Consider the following 21,420-nt stretch of genomic DNA (forward strand, 5'->3'; position numbering starts at 1 on the left):
ATAATTAATCGGATAACACGATAGATTGAGAAACGGCGTTTCACGCCGAGTGTATAGCAAGTAAATATTAGAGGTAGATGATCGTTTTTATTTTCATACAGTTGGCGATATTCGAATGAAAATTTTGTTTTTCGAAAAACAAAACGAAAAAATTCATTGCAAACACAGAGGGATAGCTAGAATTTTGGTTGTAAAATATGGAATATATCTAGAATAAAAAATCTGGAATATTTATAGGATATAGAATGATGAGGAATTTGCTGTCGCAGCTCGATACGTCCTAGCCCGATATGACGCCATAACTGTACATATACATGTCGAGATATATATTTATTCGTGAGAATCGATCAAGTTCGTATAAAGCTCGGGTTCGTTAATAATTTCTGCGCAAGAGTGGCAGTAAAGCAGCGACAGCAAAACGAGATGCACCTCGGATCGGATACACGCGCTTTCGAATATATCTGTTCCCAGTTCGTAAATGATGCACGTGGCCCACGTAAAGTAAGGCGCGTGTATCGTTTATATGGCGCACCTGGCAGCGAACGTGTCGTAATGATGGCCCGATAATTTTACCTCACGTTCGCCGAACGTAACACCGTTTCAATCACAACGTGCCTCGGTAACAACCGCACGATCGCACGCTGAAAAAGTGCACGTTCATCTCGCAACGCGACACTTCACATCTTCTCGTCACATAAAATATAATGTTTCTTTCCGCAATAATATTTAATTAATGTATTTAAACGATTAATGTATTTTTATTGTAATAATACATGTCTTTCCGCATGATATCAACGCTAAAAATTACCTACTAATCAAATTTCGGAGAAATGTCAGAAAGTTTCTTACATAATAAATGAGAAGGTCTATCTCTCTGCTTGCATCGCGATATGAAACGATAATTAATTTTTTCGCATCGTATTTTTACGTATATCTATACTCAGTGTTTTCTATCTTCTATTTACGGCTTCCTCGAAATCGTCGAGATTATTATGTTTCCTGATACTTGGGACGACTGTGTTGAAAGATGGGTGAGACAGATTGCGCTAGCGAACGTCGTGCAATTCGATAATCCGTGCCTTCTGGCCTACTTTAATATTTCGGGTAGCATCGTCCCTTTCGCGTGTGTAGCAAACAGAAACAGCATGTTGGAGATTGTCCAGGATTCAGCTTGGCTCGCTTCAGACTTGACTATTCGGTCGCGATGCGCGATTTCAATGAGCTATAATTTCCAACGATCAATACCGGTTGGAGGCGACCTCCAACGAAATCTCTGCCTAAAAATAGCGTGTGTCTTCGTGGATCAAGGAACCGAGGTACCAGGCATCGACACGAACACGTTTATTAACGATATCGACGGCTCTGAATGGAAAAAAGCTTCTCGGCCTTAAATCGAATCGAAAGTTATCTACCTCCTCCTTTATTTGTTCAATGAAATATGGACTTAGGTCGCTTCGGAATTCTGGCAAGGATATAGGGAATGAATTCTTCTTTATAGAATGTTATCTAAATTTCCTGCATTTCTTTTTTCACAACTACAACCGGAAACACAGAAACGTTCGCTCCAACAATAATGCGATCTATAATACGTAACAACAGCTCATTCCACACAATCTGTTGATGATATCTTAGATATGTCCGTATATGATTAGATCCGCCATTAAATTTTCCGGCTTAAAATAAAACAGAAAGAGTCCAGTTAAAAGAAAGCAGAAAAGAATTATCTGGAATACCCCGTACATCCTGCTTTCGTGATTATTACGCAAAATGATGAGTAGGAAAAAATAATTCACAGACCACAATTAATCAAGACTCATAATCATGAAAGCGTAATTCGGTATATTTTCTGTGTATCGATAGAAAGTCGCTTTCCAACGCGCTTTGGAGTTACATTCCGTTACAATTGATATCCGTTACATTCGACTGCGCTGTGTTTACAGAAAGAGATATCGTAGGAATGTATCCCTTATTAGGAGAATTAATCACCATGATTCAGATAAATTCTTGAAAATAAACTTGTAGCAAGAAACATGTTGGATCAAGTTTCAATTATATCTCTGAATGAGTCAGTATTTGGCAAAAGTTCTCGAGCAGTAGGTTCGGTGAAAAATGGCTCTGCTTATCCCCGCAACCCCGAACTTGCACGTTTCACTTGACCCCGTGTCAGACACGTAAGCAGTTTCCACGTGCGTCATCGTGACAAAACATTCAGGTTGATCGATTTCAAGGGGACGACCGACCGGCTGGCCGGAAGTTTTCGTATAGGGTGCACTTTTGTGCGGAAGTCATGCAGATACCCCAAATCAATTTTTCTCTATGACTCCAACAGCCCATTTTTAGAATTTCGATGTAATGGAGGCTTTATCGCAAAGAGCTCTAGAGTTCCGAAGAGAGTACAAGCAATTCAACGTAAAAAAAAAACAAGAGTCGGAAAACCGACCTCGCGTTTTTTTTCTATTATATGAATCTTTTTAATACTTGACACGCGCGAAATATTCCAATGAGAGACAAAATTGGCAGAAATCTAATTTGCAAATTCTCTGTTATTGCTTTTTTAATAACCTCGCAATTTAATGACGTTCCCAAAAATATTTTCCGTTGGAAATTTTTTTGTCTCGCTGCATGTTTATCATGCATACCATTACGCGAAATAATATATTCACCCCTGCATACATGCAGCTGCAGCGCAATGCAAGACTTTCGTGGGCAACGCGACCTCACTCTGAATTTGCAAAATGGTCACGAATATTTATTGAGAATTATAACTCTACAAAGGGAACAATTTTTGGAATATTAATTTAACCGATAGAATTTTAATTCTCTTCCTCAAGCAGTTTTAAACAATCGTTTAACATATATAAAACTACAAAATTTTGCATATAATTATTATATTTTATGTAAATTACTGCCGAGCGTCATTTTCGTTTAAATAATTTCTGAATATACGTTATTGAACCCAATCTTATTCCCCGTTTTCTTCGCGTCTCAGTAATCCTCAACGAAATTGCATTAGGCTGTCGGGATCGATCGATCCGCATTTTATTTGCGAACTTCGTCGAGAAAAAGTCAGCTTTTTCAATAATTTTCCCTTTGAGGCAAATAGGTCGGGATCAATAGGCACCACTACAGAGGCAGGAAATGAAAAGGGCAACTGTACAGGCACCTCCAGCGTTTTAATTTACGATCTCCGTGGTTGCGCGGTGAATTCTTTTTCTTCTCCAGGTAACCACAGAAGAGGAAGCGCTCGGCTTTGCGAAAGGGGCGCGCTAGGCAGGGGCCATCCGGCCGTCGAGGCCGCTTTATCGTGCCCCCGTGAAATGAGATATGAGGGAAAGAATGTTTATTCGCGGTTTTTCCCCCTCGTTCCGCGCCGCGCGCGAGAACGGCGATAAAAGGAGGAGGCTCATTCCCCTAATTGGAACGCGCGCCAGTTTCGCCTTCCGAGGTAACAGGTGGTGCCTATACGTGCCACTTATTCGCGCAATGTTCTATGCAGGCGCGGGGAAAATCTTCTGCGGCGTCAATTTTCCTGAAATGATACCCACGTCCTCTCGGCCACGCGAATCTTCCGTCTCGTAAGAAGAAGACCGCTGCCGCAGGTACCTTAATATATAAAATTTGCCGCGTTTCGTCGTTATCGAGTAGGCGACAAACTACTTTCTTCGGATTGCAAACAATACGTGACCGAGTGATATTTGTATACAACGAACAATAGAGCGTGATATCACGCAATTAAATAACGAACGGCTCAGCGTTGATATCATCTCGTCCAGATTATCTAATAATCATTTCAGGAAATATAGCGCGTGGGAATAATCTAGTTAAATTCCGTATGCCGCGCGCGCGATGTGTATTATACAATTTTCTACCTCGTAGAGAGAGAGAAAGAAAAAGAGAGAGAGAGATATATTCTTTCATTACCGGCGATCATCGAGGCGTAACAATTAATACGGCGAATGGAAGAAAAGCTGAGTAAATTGTAAAATCCGGTGCAGGAAATTAATTATCGCTTCTCGCTGCTGCGGTTGCATCGCAGCAAGAAAAAAAACACGCGTATGTATTTATTATGCGAGAAATCCCCGGATATTTCTGCAAAACCTCACTATCGTCCGGCAAGAGGCGATGCATAATTTTGCTTCATTTTTTCTTCGCGTCTCTCGTCGGGTTTAGGGTTAAAAACTCGACCGTTACCGCGAACTTACTTTCCTTACGAGAAAAAAAAATCGCCATCGGATCGATCGATCAAAGAGCCGGCCACGAGGTTTAACGGTGCGGTTGAGGTGGTCACGGAAAACGGCGAAAAAATGCATACACGGAGGCGCATATATGCATGTGCAAATGCGCGCGCGTTGATAGGTCCCGTACAAAGCCTTCAATCAAAGCACGTTGCGCCTTTGACATATCCGTAATCACCGGCGTCGTGCCACGCTGCCATGAGCACCGTTGTTCACGCGTCGATTTGTTTTATCGATTGTGTCAGACGGCGTCGGCGTCTACCCCCGCGGCCTTTGTCAAAATCCTCTCCCTCACGTCTCGAGTAACACGTACGCGCGAATCGCCAATTCGCATCCTTATTACGCTCGCCACCCCGGCAGTCACGTGCGTCGCGGCAGGGTAATTATCGCTAATTGGGATATATGGCGTTCGCGGTACCGCTATATCGCTTTTGACTCCTAATTAATGTGAGTAACAGAAGTGGCGCGAGGTGGATTCGCGTGCCTCCGCGAGGCGTTGTATTCAACGGGTACTTTTGCGGAATGCGCCTCTGGCCACTAGTGCTGGGAATTCTTTGAAAGTTTGCCGGATACTGATCGCGATTATCCGTACGACAAAACGTATAGAAGTTATTCAAGACGCAAACTGTATTGTAAGGTCATCGGGCACCCCGCCTATCGGTCGGAAGTTAAGTCCCTAGTTTATAAGTCGCTCAACTTTTACGACATATCAATGGAAAATACGTGAATCGAATATAATTATGCATCTATAGCACTCGTTTGACTCACGGCGTGACTAATGACGAGTCCGCGGTAAAGTGATTAAGTGCAAAACTTTTAAGATTAATGTAAAATAAAATGAGGCTTTATTTTCTGTGCTAACTGCTTTAGGTTTTTAAGATATTGAAAATATGCTTTAATAGTGTCTCTTATATTAGCAATAGTTTCTCTTGTAATTAATTAATTTTCTTGAAAGGATTTAACACGATAATGTAGCGATCTCTCTCTCTCTCTCTCGCATCTGATATAAACGTGAACCATGGACACTCAAAAATAGATTTTCCAGCGTGTTCCACTTTCGAAATATTGGAAAGCGTACATTGACCGTGAAGACACATTTTCTCGCTCAATTTCAGGCGGAAAGTTACATCGCCTCATGCGTCACGACGTGCGACACGTTAATATGCATTCATTATCATCGTAAGATATTAACATCAGTCTTTCTTGCGTATTATTCCGCAAGAAAGTAAACATCGCCGGCAAAAGATCACCCCATAGTGCTCCTGTAAATACCGTAAAAGCTGCGCGGTCGCGCCGCGCTCCGATGAGCTCTCAGGTTTATCGTCTTTATCTCCGCTCGAGCACTCGCGATTAAGCGGCCTTCTTTACCTCGCAACAATTACACTGTTACATCTGTACGAATATTTATTATATATAGACACTAAAATCTTCCTACACATTAAGGAATTATTTGAGTATACAAGTAGCACGAGCATTATGCCCATTTGGCTAATGAAAAGCAGCTTTGAATCTTGATCAAGCACTTGCAACAAGCTTTCAGCCTTCTGTTGTGCGGTATCACATTGTATTCCGTAGCGTGTTATCACTTAGCATCGCAAACCTTCGTTCGCGGGAACACTGCGTAGAAAAGAGAACTTAATTAAAAGCTTCATTCGCCTAATGAGGGCCGAGAAGGAAAAAGTCTCTGTTCGCCATTTCATTTGTAGAGCCGACGATAACGCTACTATAAGACGTTAAACATTTGCGACCGTTACGTTGTACTCGCGGTATTAAATCTTGGTTATATTGGCGAGGACCGCGGCCGCGAGCGTGGTGCGACAATATTATGACAGCCCGATCGTGACAGCGTTTTTCAAGCGCTAACGGAGAGAGATATCAGACAGCTGCGTTACGTCATTATTTTCTTCCGAATGACCTGGATTCTTGTTTGCCCCATCGATCGCGCGAATCAATATCTCGGAAAAATTTCACGCTTCGAATCCGCCAGCGACGCGACGCGATGCGGCGCCGGCGGTACAAGAGAGGGTAGTTCATTATAATAAGACAGATAAAAATCTCGACTCCATGCGGACGATAACGGGGAACGCAGGGGTAAGTACTCGCACGGGATATTCGACCGTCGTTTAATGAGCCGAGCAATTGTTATCTCAAGCACGGTGAGAGAACGTTAATATACTTGACCTACGCTTACGGCAAAAATGGAGATAACACAACAGAGCTATAAGAAAATTGTTTACTTATTTTTATACAGTGAGAAGATAATTCACTTCAAATAACATGTCAATAATGACGCTGCGCGGTGTACGGAATTTTTCGAGTTTATAGGTAGAAAAATTTCAAGCGTTTATTGAAAAGATAATCAATAAATCATCATACTCCGTAGATATACTAGACGGATAATAAACAACAAAATCGCATCGACCGTTGATGCGGATCTGCTCTCCGTAAGGGAAAATAACAAAGACTTCCATGTACTCCACTTTCGTGAAGTACGTGAGCGGCCCTGGCGGAGAAATACCGGTCGGCCCTTCCCGTGATTCCTTCCTCTCGCTCTAACGTCCTCGACGGTGTAATACGGCGTTATCGTCCCTCGGGACAATACGAATGGTGGAGCGCTCTGAGTCATCGTCGTCGACTGCCAGGGAAAAAGTCTGCCACCGATGCGATGCGGCGCGGCGGCTCGTTACGGTTCCCCCGTTCGTCGTTACACTCAGCGGGCGGGCGATCGATCGATAATACTTTCTGGTCGTTTCTGGAATCTCGGCTTCGTGCGATAAAATCCATTGCGGTCGTGATGCCGCGATGTCGCGCCGCCCAAAGAACCGCGCTTCGAGGTCAGGATCGCGCGAAACGCGCCGCCTCGTCCGAATGAGTCAGGGTATCCAGCGTTCGTTCTAACGCGGACCACCCGTCCGCGGGACACGTCGGGTTTCTCCCCGATGTCGAGAAACAAAATTAAACAATTCGGAGAAAACGTGGAGGAACGCAGATGCGTGTGGGCAGATGAGGTCTGCACGAAAAGAAAAAAAATAAATTTCGAGAGCCGAGTAGTCTGCGCGAGACTACGGATGGCCCGTGTAAACGTATAAGAACCTGAGCGGAATAGCTGACTTTTAAGACAATGTTTTATGTTTTATGCTTTAAGGTATTGTTTTTAGTAACGCACAATACTGTCTTGTGTCTCAAGTCTTACAAACGTTGACATTTTGTACACACGCTTAAGACTTGAGACACAAGACAGTATTGTGCCTTACTAAAGACAATGTCTTAAAGCCTAAAACATTGTCTTAAAATTACAAGTTAGCTATGTATTCTGCTCAGGCCCTAACTCCAAACCACGTGTTCAAGAGTTAAGCCCAAGTCCAAGTGGGCAAATACTCGAGTGGGAAATCCGATTGCGCGGTTTTACTTCTTTACCAGACGCTGCACGCTCCCGACACTCGATACTCTATCTTTAATCAGACTTTGTGATGCGGGATATACCATTAGATAGAAAATATTACTAACGTCGCCAGCACTGCGCGCGAGCAATTTATCATTAGTGTACCTTTGGGGTGCGTTGTACTTTTGCGATAATATTGTTTTTCGTCGATTCGTTTGCGTGCACTCTCACTTGTGCTCGACATTGTTATGGAATGGAGAAGGGACGCTCCGTAGTTTTCAGAAACCACGTATTATGTCCAAGGCTGCCGGTCGCATCTGACCGGAAATACTTCAGCTGCCTCGTCTCGACCCCACAACGCTGTTCCATCCGTGAGAACAATCGATGCGCATTATGCGCGCGGGTTAATTTTAATAATTTCATGGACGTTGCGGGAAGGCGTAACGGTATCAGTTAGTCAAATTACGTGTTCGGAGACGGACGATCGCTATTTCGACGAATTTTTGAAAAGATTTAAAGCAAGTCCGTGAGAGATTTTTGGACCCTGATGTATCAATTTGGCATCTTGGCTGTTGGCGTTAATGCTGAATATTTCACGGCAAACGGGAGCTTTCTTCCACACGTAAGTTAAATAATAAAAGCATCCTCTTAGGAGTTTATACGGAAGAAAAGACCATAAACGTTAAATTTGCTTCTCTGTGTACAATGCAACAGTTTTCGTGATAAAAACACGTTGCAGCTAACTTATAATTCACATTTTAAATGATCTTATGTTCGTCCATAAGTGTAGCGATAAATTAAATGCATAAAATTAACGTTTAATACTTTTGATATTTCAACGAGGAGAGTATAATATTCAGAAAGCTCTGAAATCGATAGATCGCGGGATTCGATTAAACGACGCGGCGACGCCTTGAACATCTTTCAGTTATGAATTAATAATTATTGGAGAAAGCTCTTTTCCTTTCACTATTTGAAATCATATATAATTTGCTCTGCTCATATCTAACAGTATATCGATCAAAGTTTCGTTTAGATCGGTTTTAGATCGAAAGTCTAGATCGATCGATTTTCGCGATAAAACCTCAAATCTATACCACCGACGCAGATACGGAGAATCCTTCTTTTCAATATAATAAAACCCTTTATGGCAGTCGCGAAATTCGTTTCCGTGACATCAGGCAAACTTTATTCCGTCATGCGGCGAATTGCGGATTGGAAATGTCGTCGCGTTTCACCGGGAAATAATTTGTCGTAGGCGCGCGGCGTCTCGCGACGGTTCCCGGTTGGTTCCGTGCTTTACGGGAAGTCGGAAGAAATAAAAGTAGTCGCGCGACGGCGGAGGCTGCTGTTAGATGTTAGATCGATAAAATGAATAGAAGCCGATCTCGCGATGACGGGAATGAATAAGCGTAAAGTGAACGATGAGACGACGCATACGTTAGTAAGTTCTAACTTGATCGTGCTCTTGAAACGTGACGCGACATCGTGTAACGCCATGTAACGTATGTATCTTAAAGTGCATTTTAAAGTGTGACTACCCTACGAAAATCGCTAACGAAATTTTTGATCTCGCTACGAGTTTATTACTCAAATTTTTGCTTCGACAAAATAATAAGAATTATTTATAACGACGAAGTAGGTACTGGCGAAGAGATAATAAGAATTATCGAATCAAAAACCTCGCGGTAGATTTAGTGAAACATTTCTTTGCTTACGTTACTATCTCGGTTGTTTTTCATATTTTTTACTCAACCTACTAAATTATAATTTTGATGCGAGAGAAGTTCCGTCCCACTTATTTGTTCCCCGAAATCTGAAAGGCGGCTATAAATAATTGAAAAAACTACGCCTCTCTGGCGCAAATTTATGCAATATGTTTTACGATGTATCCTCTGTATGAGCAACGTATTCGCGCGACACGTAAAATTGAAATATCATGCAACATTTAACGGCATACAACGGTGCCACGGACGCGGCAACCCTCGACACCAACCGACCGGATATCATGGAACGCGCGGATTTCCGTTCCGAGCCCGCGCGAGACTTTTTTTCATTTTTCCCTCCTTTTTCCCTCCTCGCCTCGACCACACACACGCGGCATATTATTTATCGAGAAATGATCCCGGACGCGTCGCTGACGAAAAAACGCGTTTCTCGGTGCGACGTAATTGGAGAGCGACGTTTCTTTTACGGTGATAGCCAAGATGTTTAGATCTAATAAGGCATCGAGATATTATTGTTGGAGATGTTCTAGAGTTTATTACTCGCGAGAAATTGTTAATTTTTTTTACACGGGAGTACCATTCCGTTTTTTCTTCAACGATTCCCGTACAGGTTCGCGTAACTGCTGGCGAGGCCGGTAAAAAAAAAACATCGCATAAAACAAGAGACAGTTATTCCGAATTGTAAAGTATAATACGTCGCCGCGTCGTTCTCTGTTCCGCGATTAAACCGCTCGATTTAATCTAAGGATCTACATTTATTTACTCCCCGTTGAATTCACTCGATTTACTTTTAGCAACCAACCGACTAGGTTTAATCCAGGAGCCACGACTTTTTTTATTTTTCTGGAACGGAATATGTACGAACTGGCAAATGAAGAAAATGAAAGAGTCCCATTAACTTTCAACTCTTCGCAATGTGTCAAACATAATTAAAGAATGTATTTGAGATGCGCATATTTTTTGTGCATAATAGATTTAGTTTTTTTTTTCTCTCAGTGACGTACGAGGGACGGGACGAAAGTAATGCCTCCTAATTTTTTTCTTTCGAATCTGGCTCCATAGAAAGTTTTGCGTTTTATTGAGTTATTACTTGAAGTCTCTAATTGCATTATGTTAATTGGCGTTGCGATCAGTTATGTGAGTGTGTCACACGAGCAGTTGTCATCGTAAACATTTCTAAAACACAAATGGAGATTTCAATAGAATTCATTTCTCTTCCACGACAAGAAATTCAATCACTGCCCTTTGACTTCGAAAAAAATAAAAATTAGGAGGCATTAAATTTCGTACCATCCCTTGTACATCACATATCGCAACAATGACATAATTAGTTTTTGAGTTGTTTACAAAAAAATGGTGATATATACTAAATGAAAAGCTAATATATAGCTAGATGTTTTTATTCCTCTACAATCAGTTATTACAACAAAATTGCATTTAAAAATAATACAAAATTTTAATGACTCAAAATATTCAAATATTTATTTTCTGGAAAACTTGTTTTAGAGTTATGTTATTGTTGCAGCAAATAAACGATATAATGGCACGTGTATAAACGCAACGTGAAATAGACCGTCAGTACGCTTCGGGAAGCCGCGTGCACCACGTGTCGAGGGCGTATCAAATGCGCTACATTATGTAGTTAACCGCATAATATGTCCTCGTCGCTGCATCTAGTCGCGAGCCGGCGAGTCTCTCGGGCGGTACTTCGTCGAAAAGGTCGGGAAACCGGGGGCCCAATTAATTTTCAATTGCGCCCCGGCCGTAACTCAGCCTTCCTATTTCCGACGGTCACGCGACGCTGCACTTGACATACGATCGGCTGGCTCCTGCATCATCGTGAGGGCCGCCGCGCGCCGCGCCGCGCCGCGCCGCGCCGATCGGACGCGAGAAAGCACCTACCTCTCGTGCGCACCTTCCGTTCAACCGACGAGAACCCCGAACCCTCAATACGGCCGGGAAGTGAGCAACTGCGTGACTTCGCTGCGTAAATTCAGCGGTGTGCAGTTCAGATCATATTGTAACACATTTGTACACCGTGCTTCGGCTGAAAGCGCGTTAACCGTAATAATTATAGCCGAAGAGTAATTAAAGCTTCCTTTGTTAGCGAAAAGTATAACAGGGCGTGAAATACAAAACGAGATTAATTAACAGATCGTTTTAGTATTCTGAGATAATGAAGCTTTTCGTATAAAACCGATCCTGTTAATGCTTCCATATTCGTCAGAATGTTTTGCTAGGTATATACGTGAAATATTGGTAGGTATAATATTAGCGACTTTAATGAGAGCATCAGTTCCATAAAAATGTAACTTTTTTTTTAAAAAGGTCATATTCTATTTTTCCCTCCGCTGTCTCTGTCGTCGATGTGTATAAAAGTGGTATACAGTTATACGGCCGTTGGAGTTATCATGTTTCAAATAAGTCGATATTGGCAGCGGAGCGTAGTGGAGGGTCACACTAAAAGGATTGTGCGCGCCGTGCGTTGTGCACCTCTGGCAGTACAACAGCATGTGTTATAGGGCGGCGTCCGAGCTTTCCGTTATGAGGAAGAAAGGCTTCGAAAAGGCGATGGAAAAGGAATGAATGAAAATTCCTGAGCGCGCAACATGCGATGCCTCGGCAGGAAAGAAATTGAAAAAGAAAATGCTTGATAATGTAACTTATATCGATAATAAAACTGATACTATTCAGGCTAATAAGTGAATAATAATTATGCTATTAAACATAATTACTATATGACGCGCGATGTAAAGAAGATTTGAAATAGCTGGTGTCAGCAATCCTCTCTTTGTGTTTTTATTTTATTATATCTTGATTAAGTAAGACAGGCGGCAATAAATAGGCGAGTGACAAGACGCGCTTAATAAACAGATGGATAGACAGGTAGGTAGATGGAGGAAGTTGGACGCATCGGGATAGCTCGACGCCAAATGAAATTTCGCAACTCGGCGATGCGACGTTCCCGCGAATCAAGCTCCCGCGAGTCTCCTCGTGGTATGCGCATAGACAGGCGCGCAGAAAAAGGACTGCATGCAAAAGGACGAGTGCTCAATTCGTTTCCAGGGGGGAAGAACCGGTCCACCGGTCGTGTCGCGGAAGTGTAGGTCTCTCTCTCTCTTTCTCTCCCTCGTGGATCTCCATCGCAACTTCGAGTCTAATACGATCGCACCGACGCGGTATACCTCTTTGCGCCGCGCTTCGCGAAAAAAGGATTCGAAAGCGCGTGTAGCGCGTGGAAGGAAAAAGAGAAAGAAATGCTTGTAAACATCAACCATAAATAAGCCAAGACGGGCGTAATAAGCAGATAGATAGATAGATAGATGGATAGACGGATAGATTGGCTGAGAGAAAACTCTTACGGTTGATGCTTGCACAAGCGCGTTTCCTCTCTTCTTTCCTTTCGTGTAGCACTCGAGGATCGAGGCGCGCATTCTCGGTATTTATTTAGCGCTCAACGCGCGGCCTGACCCTAAGTTCTAATTTGCCACGAACGGGAGTAAAGCCGTAAACAGAGGCCGCGCGCGGTGAAATATTAATTAAAGAAAATAATTCCGGGGAATTGCTTCGTTTTAATTAAGATAATAACTTGGATCTCTCAAGCAAGATTTCTGTGTGGGAGGATAATTCTCTCTCTCTCTTTCTCTCTCTCTCTCTCCCTCGGGGTCTTTCACGCGCGGTCACATTAGTCGATCCTGAAAGTTCCCAGTCTCATTTCCCGAAGCGAAGTTAGCGATGCGTTATCTCTCGGCGGCACGCTCGACTGGAGCGCGCGCAACAATGGGAGGAGGCTCGGTTCATTCAGTGATCAATTCGGAGTCGCGAGTTCGTGGCCGACGATAAAAAAGGGTTCGGAAAGTCCGTTTCATTGACCGTTTTGGAGGTGACGCAACCGCGCAGCGAATTTAAAGCGACGCCGACGAGACGAGACGAGACGAGACGAGATGCGGCGCGACGCGACGCGACGCGACGCGAGGCGACATGGATAAGAAAAATGGAGGATATATAGCCGCCGCTTCTAAAAGCGCCTCTCCCGAGACCGCGCTTTTGTACGGTCGATGTTCCCGACGTAGAGAGGAGGCTCGAATTACATTATGTGCGCGATTCCCCATAAATTTCACTGCTTAAATATTTGAACGTCAGAGTGCAGCGAAATATACGAGCGGGAGAGTTCGCGGAGACGGTCAGTCTCGCCGCGGCGTCGTGAGATCGGCTACGTCGAAGCAGCAAAGTATCGATGCTTTGTCGTATCAGTTTCAACAAGTATATCCACAAGTATTTATATATCGCGTTATATCAATTCCAGAATTAATATTTCTGAAAATATTAACTTGAGATTTAAAAGAAAGGCTAAAAAATTAAAATAAAGAAAATTTATACATTTAAATGAGGAAGGAGTATAGAAGAGATGACACAAAAGATAATAGGAGAAATATGGAAAAAAGAGGAAGAAGAATCAAGATATAATAATTACTACAAGGAGTAAATAACAGAAGGAATTCCACAATATCTTGAAAGGGAGAAAGAAGAATAAAGATAGCAAAATGATTGCAAGACTTAGGTGCGGAAATGAAGCAACAGAGAGTCAATTTTAGAAAGAAAAATTAAGGAAATGTAGGATAGATGAGGAGAGTGAGGAGACATGCGGCATATAATTTATTCGGGGTTTCCTGGTCATTACAAAAATTTTAATATGGTTCTCTCGACAAAAAAGGTTGGGAAGTCTAGTCTAAAGTGTTTGATCTACACAACAAATTAAAGCTCGTTTCTGCTTACGAGACGGAGTTTGACAAGAATCGAAACATGATGTATGAAAATTTAAAGAGTACAATGGGAAGAAATAATTTATACGTCGCTGAGGCTCGCATTGTTGCGAACGTGCGCTCGCTCCGACGTGACTATTGTAGCTGGCCGAAATTTCGTCGGTGCGCGAACGTCCATTTGCGTTACTCGCCACCGCATGGAAGGGTAACTGTAAAAACGAGTGTAAAACACAAGAACCACATGCGGCGCATTTACGTGACCGTAAGCCACGTGCGGCCGCTTTATGCCGCGCGGAAGTGCTGCAACAGAGCCGCTCGTGCGGCTATAACGTTTCAAATGGATGCAGCGGCTCAATTAAGCGCGCGAGACAATGCGATGACTTGTTCATTCAGCGATATCAAGAGAGAAGGGCAGAGAGAGAGAGAGAGAGAGAGAGAGAGAGAGAGAGAGAGAGAGAGAGAGAGAGAGAGAGAGAGAGAGAGAGAGAGAGAGAGAGAATGGATATCGATATACCCGCTGACCCGTCGATCTTGACTCACGAATCTCACGATCAGAAATGAGCGGCTCTCGTTTTGTCGTACCTACCGAACACAGGCTCTTGTTTCTGCACGTGAAAGAGACAGAGGAGGCAAGGAGAGAGGGCTTAGTTTCAAAATTATTAGCTTTGACAGGCGTATCGTTATAATGAGGAAAACGAGCTCCATAAATTTCCGACTGCACAGGTCGTACAATGAAATAACGGCGGCGTCCGTAATTTTACGTTCACGCTTTCGCGTATTTTCCCATTAACGACGCGGATAAATATCGAGGTTGCTTCCGCACACTTCGCCACTAGCACGGAACGCGTTTGATAAATGGTCATGGGATAAATTATTTCGAGTTCCTATTACATTAAGTGATCTTAAAGAATATACAGAGAAACCCTAATCGACTGATTTCGAAAAAAAACAGATAGACCTACGCAAGCAGAAATAAATTTTAACACGAATACGAAAGAATAATATACGCGTGTAGACTTATGACACTATTTCTAAAATCAACACAAAAGATCGTATAATATATTTGTAATTAAAATGAAATATGTGTGTATTTACATGCAATATCGATAATATTTTTCAATTATTATATATTTGTTAATTACATCAATATATAATAATTATTTAATTTAATCAATCAATCATTGTATATTGTATAACCAGCATTGCCGATCAAATACCTTCGCGATAGGAGATGCCGAATTCGCGAGACGTTTTTGTTAAACAAAAAAATACGAAAGAGATTGATGGCATCACGGGACCGGTGTAACACCGGTGTGCGGCCGTCGTCTTCCTCGTTATTTTTGACTGACCGGAGTTCGTTGACCCACGCACCTTCGCCAGATCCGGTAACAAACGAAATGTATCATAGAGAATAGGTACCGGACGGAGCCGGCCGCCGCAAATCAACCAGGATGTGCTTATTATTTTTAATGCGGCACCGTTGCTCTATTGCGTGTTAATGCCAGGCCGGATACATCTACGATAACATCAGCAAATAAACGTTACATTTTTATTACGACAACTGTTTGTTAACGAGACGTGAATCAATTGCGACCACGAGAGATGTGTGATGGTAAATATGCGGATTGTGTGGCAAATATCACTTGCAACATGAAGAGTAAACAAGACGATATTAATCACGCTGTCTTAGCAATGTATCAAATTATATAAAATATTGCGATTTTTATCGGATTGTTAAGATACATTTGCTTCCACCTGTCAAAATTTATGATGTAAACAGGAAGAAATCGACAAAGATGATAAATTTTTACAAATTGCGTTTATGCAATAAAATAAATCGCCTCGGAAATATTTTAAATCACCGAACAGAGACGTCGGTGAAAAATCGTCTTGATCTCGAAAACCCGTTATTTTTTTTTTATTGGCTCGTTTTAGCAAACTCGTCGCCGCAAACGTTTTACGTCAACCGTAAAGAAATCCGGCAATGGCCGATCTCTTCGGAGCGGTTGGAATTTATTATTCAAGACGGTGTGGCAAAAATCGAATTAGTCTCGCACTCAAGGCTGCATCACACACACACACAGCCAGTAAATTTCCGATAAACTAGACGAGCATGGATTAAAGACGCGCTATCGGCACCGACGCACTTCGCCTATTAATAGTGAACGCAGAGAGAATGAGAGACAGAAAGAGAGTATGTGAGAGAGACAGAGAGAGACCTATCCGTTCCCTATTTTTACGACCGAGCTCCAACTGCGCCTGAGGTACTCTCAAAATGCGTTTGACCGTGCCTCATCGGTTACATTTAAACCGAGCACGCCCACTCCTTTTGAATCCTTAAAACGCTAAGTGAACTCACACGAGATGAGCTTACGCGTTTTATGTTTTCTAATGTATATAATGGAACGCGTACCGCCGATGTTACCATGCGACTTAAAAGTGGCAAAAAGGCACTTTTATACTTGCAATCGTACCATTATTCTCAAGAAGTTACTAATGATTGCATTTGTTCCAAGATGTAGATGGAAGGTAGAAAAGTAAAATAGTCTCCTTCGAATTTAATACAAATTCATTGCATGAATACTGAGATCTCTTTCTAAAACCTATAGAGAACTCTAGAACTATTGCTGGGGCATCCAGAACTCTAATAAATTTTTTCGAATTTTGAAAAAGGGGGGCCAACTTCACAGACGTGATCTTATTCATATAAAATCGCAATTTTCTGCATTAGGTACAATAACTTTAAATTGAAGTATAATTAGTTTGGCTGTAGGATTAATAATATATAGCTAATTTTATATAATTTCAATTTTGTAAATTTCTTCAAATATAATTCTCGTGATTTTTAGCCTTGTGAAAAATCAACGATGAGAAAAATATGGATAAGATGGCCCTCTCTTAATATCAATTTTACAAATAACTTTGATTGTACGAATCAATCACTATCCGCTCCTTGAAGAGGATGAAATAACATACGTAACCCTCTTCTCTATGATCAATTCTCCTTCTTTTGAAGCACCACTTCTGCGAGTTTATCCAGGACCCCTTCCCCTGTTCCTTTACTTTTCACAAGGCTCGCGCGAAGTATCAATAGAGGTAGCCGAAATCGCTATAAAGAAAAATTTCGAGACCGACCGCAAGAAAAGCAACAGCCAAGAAACATCACGACCAGTCCACCCTTGTTTATCGAAAGGAGGGAGAGATTGTCGTAGAGACAAATCCAGGAATAGATCCACGTGGAGGGAGGGATACGCGGATTTATATTTGGAGCGTGAAGTAAAGACGTACAATTTGGTAGATGGAGTGTGTTGGAGAGTCCCGAGTCAAGACGTTCCCGATCGTGGAGGGTTTTTCACAAGAAGAAATCTCGTACGGAGGATCTCTCCCCTTAAAACCCGCCGTTGCCTTTATTCCCCAAACAAATGAGAACCGTTAATCCGGCCTTACAAACCAGAAATACGAAATAAATTGTACTTCGTTTTCAGTTGACGACGAAAACGAAGTACAATCTTCTTCATTCTTCTTAATTGTCATATTTGTGATATAATATTAACATTGATGATTTAAAATTTAACGAAATGTCCGATACTAGCATATATGTGACATTGAACTCGAAATAATAATTCTTTCTCGTCAACACTCTCATTTTGCTGTCTCATTGCAAGACGGAAAGTGGCTCAAGCTCACACAATTTTGCACGGTCTACTTTAAACACCGAGCCGTACGTATACCCATGCATCCCATAATTTATCAGATCCGCTTTACGCACAACTTCGTGTTTAAAGTGGATCTTACAAATTACGAATTTGGTCCACTCTCTCGCTTCGAAATGCTTAATCGTTCCATCGCGTTGAAGCACATGCACGCGCCACGGCAGACAAGCACGTCGTGACACATGTTCAGGATGTCGGAAAAAAAACCGCAACACTGGGAAGAGACGCATCGGCGTGCTCGAGACGACGACGCTGTTGAACTTGTGTCGCGGCGAGTCGTCGACGGCGTTGTATCGCCGAGGCAGATTTTTTCGGAGAACGTCTTTCTTTAGAACTGAAGCAACCTTGGTGTGGGATGTTGAACATAAATATTGTGGCCGCGTTGATTTTAGACAATAACGAAAGATGCATCCTGAGCTATTTTTAGCCGCGCTGCTATTCGAAGACGGCGCCGCGCCTTCGCTAGATAAATTGTACCGATCACTAGACGCGTTATCGTGACCCAATTAATGTCCTGATTTATCGGAAGTGGTAGCCAATAAGATCGGATCGTTAGCGTCTCGAAAGTCTCGCCATCGTCGTCAAGGAACTCTTATTATTATCAGAATTATTATATAGCGCGAAAACACGAATTATTGGGTACACGGTTGATTGCATTCTTACGAGACATTTAATTAAACTCAGCTTTTTTTTCAGTCAATTCCAGTTCTTGTAATTTTATGCGATGCTATTGAATATTACACGTATATCAAGTTTTATTTAATCCTGATTAAGTAGGTTGTTCACAACTCACTATATATATAGAGCCACAAATTAGAGACATCGCGTAAAGTTTGCATTCGTCCACAATCGTCTGTTTACGTTCGTCCGTAATACTTTCTGTTAATATATCGCGCAACCGCAGTCGCAAATTAGTTAAGAAAACTTCCGTTTGTCGTGCTACATAACTGTAGGACACGATGCGCATATATTTATCAGGCAATTAAAACGCTCCGTATATATGCCGTCGTATCTCGTTGAAATATCTATAACATAAAATGTATAAGAGTACCTCTTAAGTCTTAATATCGCATTCCACCGTGAAGTTTATCGCAGAGAATATCTGTCCCGAGTCTCACAGATGCATCGCGACTTCCGAGGATTAACGTCTTAGAAAGTAATCCATTAGAGCTCATCACTATCAAACGTGCGCGGCATCTCTCCGCGGGCTCTCCCGATGGTTATCTTGATACAAAATCAACTGGTGCACGGCGAAACTTCGCTTTTAAGTGAGAGAGAACTTTCATTGAGGAAATTTCCATTCATTAATCTCCATTCATTTAACATCACCTTTTTTCCCCGCGTGCATGTCAATCAGAAAAGTTTCGATGAACCCAGCCTCGGCGTCTATACCAAGTGTTAATCGCTCGAATTCCGCGCCGCGGCGCATCGGGAAGCATTAATCAGAGAAATGTTTCATTTAACGAGATTAGCGGCAAATATTTCTCTATCTCCCGTTCAAGAATGTCGAACGGGAATTGCGGCGGAGATAGTTCTCGGATTGTTTACCACGCTACCGCGAAGTTACCTTCGCCGATACAATCCTCGATCCATCTTCATCCGCGCGCGTTCCCACGGAATAACGCGAGCTCCGAAGTTCCCCGGGCACGTGAGAAATCGGGATTGAATCGTTGCGCTTGGGAAATTAATTGATCTCGATCTATTAAACGCGACGTCGGCCGAGGGCTCGTCGATACGATCGCGTGCCCACGTACACGCTAATACCGATATATTACGACATCCGCGCGTGTAAATGAGAATGGGTATCGAATTCACAGAGCCCTCGGGCCTCCGAGAGTGGGTTAACCTAATACGCTACGAATTAATTACTCCCGGATAGAGATAGAGAACCGATAGAGATTCCCGGCGCTCTTAATGATTTTGCTTTTGATAATGGTGCGCGGCTCGAGAATCCGATGGATAGTTTGATAACCGGTAGTTCGAAACCTCTCTGACGGATTAACCGTCGTGTTCGCGATTCGTCCGTGTCGCGTATTTTTTCATTCCCATCGCATTACGTGTCGCGCGATTAACTTTAATAGGTACACTTTCGCAAATTGACGTTCGCGGCATAATTTACGAGAAAAGACAGGGGGGGAAAAAAAGGGGAAAAAGGTCGGGGAGTCGTTTTGCCCCGCGGGCGCAAATGACGTTCGAAGTTACCAGCGGAAGTTTCTGTCGCGCGCTGACGTGATTTTCATCGGCAAACAGTTCGTCCGGTGTTCCCGTTAAACTTCGCCATTTGTTCAGTGCGGATAGATAAATGGAGCACGCGGTCTTCGGCATTTCCTCGCGCGATCGATCCGCTTCGCCCGCGCCCACGCGCGATTCACGGAGCACAGAGCGGTAGTGCCTCTTTTTCTCTATCCCGTGGGATCTCCTCTCGCGTGATATAGCGTCTGTCAATTCTCGGACGCGCACAACGTATTCACCCATCGCGCGATACCGATCCGCTAACGACGAGTAATGGATATTCGCGGCCGCGCTTGAAATTCATCGCGATCGCTTATCGAAAATCGCGTCGCGATTATTAATCGGCCGCGAGAACCTCACGGCGAGAATCTCATCCCGATAGTCTCCCGATAGTTATGCAGAACGGGCGGAAATAAATCGCTCGGTCGACTCACAATCGATGTCGGACAAGAAGAGAAAATTTCCGCTTGAGTTGCGCTTGTTAATACACTTATTTAATAATTGTCTGAAATTATTATGTACACGGATACAGGGGATAAATCACGTTATAAATCTGTTGGAATGAAAACTTTAATTGCAAAGGGAAGGGAAAATTTTAAATCGCGCACTTCTTCGGACAACCGCATGTTCGGCACTTGTTGCGATGAGAGATAGATAGAGCACGAATTAGAGGCGGCGTGTTCAGCATATTCGACCCGATATCTATGCTACATTTCTCGCGATAGCTTCCAGATGTACCGGGCGCGAAGTGATTTTTGGCTGACGTCCAACGCGAGGCGCAGAAATTGGGCTTCTATATAGATGAAAATCTAGCTTCTGAAAATCAAGCGTGCAAGGACAGATCGACGATACTTGGCTGTTGCCGCTTTTCGTGCATACATATATGAAACATTTCGGCGACGCGCGAAAATCGCTGGCGAAAACTATAGAGAAATCGCGCGAGATCGCGAGCGGCGGCGGAAAACGGCGGTGGTAAACGGGCGTCGAACGTTTATTTCTGTCAACGCGGGAGTGAACAGTCAGTCGAAGCTGTCCCAGATCAGATCCGTCCGCGTGATTACGCGGGCGGGGTACACGTCGTCGTACGTCGTACGTCCTCCCTATCGATCGACAAGACGTCAGGAAGAGCGCAACGGCGGACGTCGCGCCGGAAGAGCTACCCGTTCGACGAAAGAACGAGCTCCTTCCCTTCGGTCGTTATCGAAATCGGAACGAAGCCGACGTGGACGGTTGGAAGGAAAATTTCAACTGTCGTTAAGCGTCGTCGGGATACGTCGCCCCCGAAAAGTCGACCGACTCGAGTTTTCCTCCCGCGATAGCGAGCGGAGCGAACGAGCACGTCGTCACCCACCTCTTCCTCTCTCTTTC

General features: G+C 43.1%; 1 protein-coding gene across 1 annotated transcript in view; it reads right to left on the bottom strand.

The window, feature by feature from the left end:
• The window catches only part of LOC139776971 (uncharacterized), a 47,186-nt gene that overhangs the window by 14,287 nt on the left and 11,479 nt on the right, over positions 1 to 21,420 (bottom strand). The window lies entirely within an intron of this gene.

Source organism: Temnothorax nylanderi, unplaced genomic scaffold (genome assembly GCF_030848795.1).
Source record: "Temnothorax nylanderi isolate EJ_2023f unplaced genomic scaffold, tnyl_v1.0 TNYL_tig0134_pilon, whole genome shotgun sequence".
Lineage (NCBI taxonomy): Eukaryota > Metazoa > Arthropoda > Insecta > Hymenoptera > Formicidae > Temnothorax > Temnothorax nylanderi.